Here is a 6730-nt window from a genome sequence, read left to right as displayed (position 1 = left end):
TCCGAATGAGATCTGCTTTGACAGTTGTAGAAGCATGTGGCAATTGCTCTGTGCAAGTCTGCAAAGCCAGACAGCTACCGATCAGTGGGAAATCAACTTGGAATGGGCAACTCTATGGTGGGGGCTGTCATCATACAGGTGGCCAAGGTGATCAATAAACTTCTCCTGCAAAAGACAGTGAATCTGGAAAATATGCAGGACATAGTGGATGGATTTGCTGCCATGGGGTTCCCTAATTGCAGTGGGGCCATAGACTGAACACACCTCTTTTTCCTGGCACCAGACCACCAGACCTCACAGTACGTTAATTGCAAGGGGTACTTCTCTATGGTGTCGCAGGCATTGGTGGATCACAAAGGCCATTTCACCAACATCAACGTGGGGTGTTTGGGAAGGATCCATGATGTGTGAATCTTTAGGAGTTCTCATCTGTTTAGAAGCCTCCAGAGTGGTACTTTCTTCCCAGGTCAGAAAAATAAACATTGGGGGCATGGATATGCCCATTGTAATTCCTGGTGACCATATTTACCCCTTGTTCCCTTGGCTCATGAAGCCATACACAAGCACCATGGACCCCAGTAATGAGCTCTTCAACTATAGGTCGAGCAGGTGCAAAATGGTGGTAAAATGTGCCTTTGGCCATTTAAAAGCCAGGGTCAGGTGCCTTCTGACCCACTTAGACCTCAGTGAAGAAAACATTACCCTTCTCATTGGAGTCTGTTGTATTCTTCAGAACTTGTGTGAGGCAAAGGGTGAGAATTTCATGTCAGCATGGGGGAGAGGCAGCCCTCTTGGCCACAAATTATCAGCAATCATATACAAGGGCAAACAGGAAAGCACAGAAAGAGGGAATGAAAATCAGAGATGCCTTGAAAACCAAGTTTCTGAATTAGTGTGAAGGGAGTTTACTAGCATCCCTCCCCATACTTCTGCTGTTTCTTGCCATTTATGAAACTGCATGATAACCCTCACCACCACACCCAACCCCAAAGCATGTCAGCTAATAAACAAAAGGTTTCTTTTTCCAACCTACAATGTTTTTATTTAGGGGGGCTCTAATGGCAGAGTGGTAGGTATAGGGAAAACAAAAAGATAATACATTCGTGTTTCGTATGTTAACCTTCTGCTGGTGAGTGATTCCAGGGTGTATAGTGCAGGAATCTCCATGACCTTCCCTCCCTCATTCTGGCTCTCTAACCAGAGGAGGGGGCAGAATGTGCAGAGGGAGGAGGTAGGCAAGTGGTGGGGCATAGATAGGATGGAGGGGGATGCAGAACCCTGAGCAGGGGGGAAAATGGTTATGGGGAGGGATGTCTGGGTGAGTGGCTGGGGGACACAGAGCCTCAACCAGGGGAGGGGAATGTGTCTGGACAGGATGGTATATATTGGACAGGAGGTGCAGAGTTCATTGAATTTGATTTTTAAAGTATTGCTTCCATGGTCTCCACCTGCCTGGTCATTATGACAGGACTGAAGCATGCATTTTTGCTTGATTGTCCACTATGTTTTTCCTCCATATGCTCAGGTCCTCCTTTTCCTTTCCTGCCACTTCAAAATAATCCACCATCATTTCTTGACATGACTTCCGCCTCCTCCACATTTGTTGTAACCTCATTTCAGGGGGACTGGGGCTTCTACTCTGGGTTGCAAGGTCGTTTCCTGCAAAAAAAAAAAAAAAAAAAAAAAAAAAGTTGAAATATTAAGGGCATTGTCAATAACAACATTTTAATCTTTACTTGGAACAATGAGCATATTGACAGAACAAATGGCTGTGTCTCTATAGAACATATTGCAACTGCAAGGTCACTCTGTGGATGCTTACAGCTGAAGAATGAATGATTCCAAGCAGAATGATTTCAGCTCTTTTGTAGCTGACATTTACCTTCAGCACACTGGTAAGCTATCATTGGTTCATGGGAGAAAATTCTGCCACACACCCAATTGGCCCCTGGCGTAGCCCAGTGGAGCCTGCCACATCAGCTTCTTAAAGCAGTGCCTTGATTTAAAAGTAGGTTGCTCCTGAAGTTAAAAAAAAAAAAAATCATTAAAAGTCACTGCAGGCACACACATGCAAGAGAGCAGGGTCCAATCTTTTGCTGGCCCTGGGGGGAAAGGGGACCTGCTGCGTGGGCTTCTTAAAGCAGTGCCTGGATTTTAAAGCAGGCTGCTCCAGGAGTTAAAAATAAAATCATTAAAAGTCACTGCAGGCACACACATGAACCATGAGAGGGTCTGATCACCCACTGGCCCTGGGGAGAGGATGGGGGGAACTGCCGCACGAGCTTCTTAAAGCAGTGCCTGGATTTTAAAACCGGCTGCTCCAGGAGTTTTTAAAAAAAACTAGTTAAAAGTCACTGCAGGTGTGCACGTGAAGCAGGGGAGGGTCCAACTGCCTGCAGGCCTAGGGTGTGTGTGTGTGACTGCTGCATGTTCAGGTGGACACCAGCCTAGGGAAAGGAGAGTGGCTGCAGTGTGGGCTTCTTAAAGCAGTGTCTGAATTTTAAAGCCACACCATAATTTAAAAAAAGTCAGTCAGGCTGCATGAGTTTTGCTCTGCACTGGGTGGGTCACAGGCAAAAAATCCTTAGTGACTCACAAAACGTCCCATGCATTCTAGGTTGCTAAAAGAGACAAAAGCCTCCTCAGAATATGAAAAAGGGATAAGGAAAGATTGCTCATTCTGGCTGGGTACAACATTGGAAAATTTGCAAAAATGCTCTGTAGGGCCATGATTACAAAATACTTAATGGTGGCTTGGAGCATGCCTGTCTAAGACCTTCAGCAAGATGTCCAAATGGGATCAGTGCTCCATCACCAGAAATATTAAGAAGCTGATCTAAGGGAAACCGTCATAGACCCAATCCCCAATGATTGCAACATACTATTATAAGTAGAAAAAAAGCACACTCACCAGAAGTGCCCTCTCCAGAGTCCCAGTTTGGCTCCGAAGCCTCCTCCTGAGTTAAGGGATGGGCTCCAATGTGAAAAACATGTCCTGGCTTGTAGGATCTGCTTCTGTACTTGATTGGATTCTGCTGTCATCCACCTCTTCCTTGTCCAACAAATCAGACACCACTTCATTCTTTCGCTCTACGCAGCACTCATTAGGCCTCAATTGAAGCATTGTGTCCAGTTCTGGGCACCACATTTCAAAAAAGATGTGGAGAAATTGGAAAAGGTCCAGAGAAGAGTAACAAGAATGATTAAAGGTCTAGAGAACATGAGCTATAAGAGAAGACCGAAAGAACTGGGCTTGTGTAGTTTAGAAAAAAGACGACTTAGACAGGACATGATAGCGGTTTTCAAGTACCTCAAAGAGGGTTACAAGGAGGAGGGAGAAAAAAATTTATTTCCTTGGCCTCTGAGGCTAGGACAAGGAGCAATGGGCTTAAACTGAAGCAAGGGAGGTTTAGGTTGAACATTAGGAAAAACTTCTTAACTGTCAGGGTGGTTAAACACTGGAATAAGTTACCTAGGGAGGATGTGGAATCTCCATAGCTGGAGATATTTAAAAGCAAGTTAGACAGACACCTATTGGGGAGGATCTAGATGGTGTTTGGAACTGCCAAGAGGGCAGGGAACTGGACTCGATGACCTCTTGAGGTCCCTTCCAGTTCTAGTGTTTTATTTGGAAATGGCAGAGCTGTTTAATGATTTCTTTGTTTCGGTCTTCACTGAGAAATCTGAAGGAATGCCTGACATAGAGAATGCTAGTGAAAAAGGGGTAGGTTTAGAAGTTGAAATAAGAAAAGAACAAATTAAAGTTTACTTAGAAAGTTAGATGTCTGCAAATCACCAGGGCCTGATGAAATGCATCCTAGAATCCTCAAGGAGCTGATAGAAGAGGTATCTGAGCCTTTAGCAATCATTTTTGGAAAATCGTGGGAGACGGGAGAGATTCCAGAAGACTGGAAAAGGGCAAATATAGTACCCATTTATAAAAAGGGGAAAAAGAATAACCCGGGAAACTACAGGCCAGTTAGCTTAACTTCTGTGCCAGGAAAGATAATGGAGCAGGTCATTAAAGAATTCATCTGCAAGCAGTTGGAAGGTGGTAAGGTGATAGGGAACAGCCAGCATGGTTTTGTTAAAAACAGATCATGTCAAACCAATCTAATAGCTTTCTTTGATAGAATAACGAGCCTTGTGGATAAGGGAGAAGTGGTGGATGTGGTATACCTAGACTTCAGTAAAGCATTTGACACGGTCTCACATAATATACTTATCAATAAACTATGTAAATACAACTTAGATGGGGCTACTATAAGGTGGGTGAACAAGTGGCTGGATAACCGTACCCAGAGAGTAGTTATTAATGGTTTTCAATCCTGCTGGAAAAGTATAACTAGTGGGGTTCTGCAGGGGTCTGTTTTAGGACCGGTTCTGTTCAATATCTTCATTAACGATTTAGATATTGACATAGAAAGTACAGTTATTAAGTTTGCAGATGATACCAAGCTGGGAGGGGTTGCAACTTCTTTGGAGGATAGGGTCATAATTCAAAAGGATCTGGATAAACTGGAGAAATGGTCTGAGGTAAACAGGATGAAGTTTAATAAGGACAAATGCAAAGTGCTCCACTTAGGAAGGAGCAATCAGTGCCACACATACAGAATGGGAAAGGACTGCCTAGGAATGAGTACAGCAGAAAGGGATCTAAGGGTTATAGTGGACCACAAGCTAAATATGAGTCAACAGTGTGATGCTGTTGCAAAAAAAGCAAACATGATTCTAGGATGCATTAACAGGTGTGCTGTGAACAAGACACGAGAAGTCATTCTCCAGCTCTACTCTGTGCTGGTTAGGCCTCAGCTGGAGTAGGTGTGTCCAGTTCTGGGCACTGCAGTTCAGGAAGGATGTGGAGAAATTGGAGAGGGTCCAGAGGAGAGCAATGAGAATGATCAAAGGTCTAGAGAACATGACCTATGAAGAAGGGCTGAAAGAATTGGGCTTGTTTAGTTTGGAAAAGAGAAGACTGAGGGGGGACATGATAGCAGTTTTCAGGTATCTAAAAGGGTGTCACAAGGCAGAGGGAGGGAGGTTGTTCTTCCTTGCCTCTGAGGATAGAACAAGAGGCAATTGACTTAAATTGCAGCAGGGGAGGTTCAGGTTGGCCATTAGGAAAAAGTTCCTAACTGTCAGGGTGATCAAGCACTGGAACGAATTGCCAAGGGAGGTGGTAGAATCTCCATCACTGGAGATATTTAAGAAGAGGTTAGATAAATGGCTTTCAGGGATGGTCTAGAAAGTGCTTGGTCCTGCCATGAGGGCAGGGGGCTGGACTTGATGGCCTCTCGAGGTCCCTTCCAGTCCTACTCTTCTATGATTCTATGATTCATCATCCTGCTCAGCAACAGTTGCTGAGGAGCTGATGCGTCTTCTGCAGGAAGAAGTTGCATCTATTATCAGAAGAGCATGAAGTTCATCATCATATTGGCATTTCTGGAAGATTACCTGATCATTCGCTTATTTGCGCTTTTGGTAGTTTGCCTCAGCTCCTTGATTTTAACACAGCACTGTTGAGCATCCCTGGTGTACCCTTTCAGAATCATGCCTTATGATATCTTTACATACCAGCATTTCTTTTGCTGGCTTTGAACTGAATGAAGGTAGCTTCTTTCCCCCAAGCTGCAATAAGGCATGCTCCAGACATGTGCTCACCACACTGGTCAGAGACGAAAGGAAACGGATTCAAAATTCCCTAGCTGATGACCACTGCTTCCTGTCACATACTGCCTGCTCACCTGGAGAGCAGTGAAGGTGAAGTGATGATCAGAAAGGACACATCAATGGGCATTGTGGGAGAATTTCAAAGGCTAATAAAATTGATTTTAATAATACTACCGTGGTCTGCACTTGTATAGGTCGACATTGTAAAAATCAACTTTTAGGAGTTACCTGGGGAATTTGGCATTAAAAAAGTTGACCTTTCAGCACCAAAAATTTGACCTTTTGAGAGCTGTGGTGTATAGTGATGGTTTATAAATTTGACCTAAAACCCTTAAATTCGACTTTATCTCCTTGCGTAGACTTGGCCTAAACACCCAGTATCCAGTGTGGGTTTTGCACTCTTTGCTGAACAGTCCTGCTTTTGGGGGAATTTACTGAACTTATTTTAGACTTTCCTGTGAAATTGGAGATCCCATATGCAACTGGGAACAGATCTAAATTAATCCAGATACAGTGAATTTACCTTCAAGGAAACAGTTGTTTAATGACAGATTATCCAAACACCCATCACCACCACAATCAATGTGGAAACAAAAACATTCCACTGAAATATAACCAAGCGGTTGCTGGCCATGAACTGACCCTTGCAGTGGGTGGGGAAACATTGCCAGTGTAAGAGAAAGGAGCACCACACTATGGTGGGCTGCGATTCTGGAGGCTAAGCAAAGCAGGAACGAGTCAATGTGAAAGCTAGTAGAAAAAAATTAGGACCCTGCAGAAGTGGTATTTTTGATTCAATGGGGAGTTTTGACTTTATGTACCTGCCTGCTATGATGGACCATTGTGTATGAAGAGGTTCTGTTTTTCAGACAAGACTATAAACCCTGAGGTTTCTCGCCATTTTTGGTCATCAGAGACCCACTGGTACTCTGCACAAGAGGAGCATTAGCCCAAGTGTCCTGACTAAAATGCAGTATCTGGAATTAAACTCTTCCTATATAAATCTCCAAGACAGTTTCATCATGATATGGCATGGTTCACTTCCTTGGTTACCCTGTTA

The sequence above is a fragment of the Carettochelys insculpta genome, chromosome 15 (genome assembly GCF_033958435.1).
Source record: "Carettochelys insculpta isolate YL-2023 chromosome 15, ASM3395843v1, whole genome shotgun sequence".
In the NCBI taxonomy this organism is placed as follows: domain Eukaryota; kingdom Metazoa; phylum Chordata; order Testudines; family Carettochelyidae; genus Carettochelys; species Carettochelys insculpta.
Note: the sequence above shows the minus strand (reverse complement) of the source record.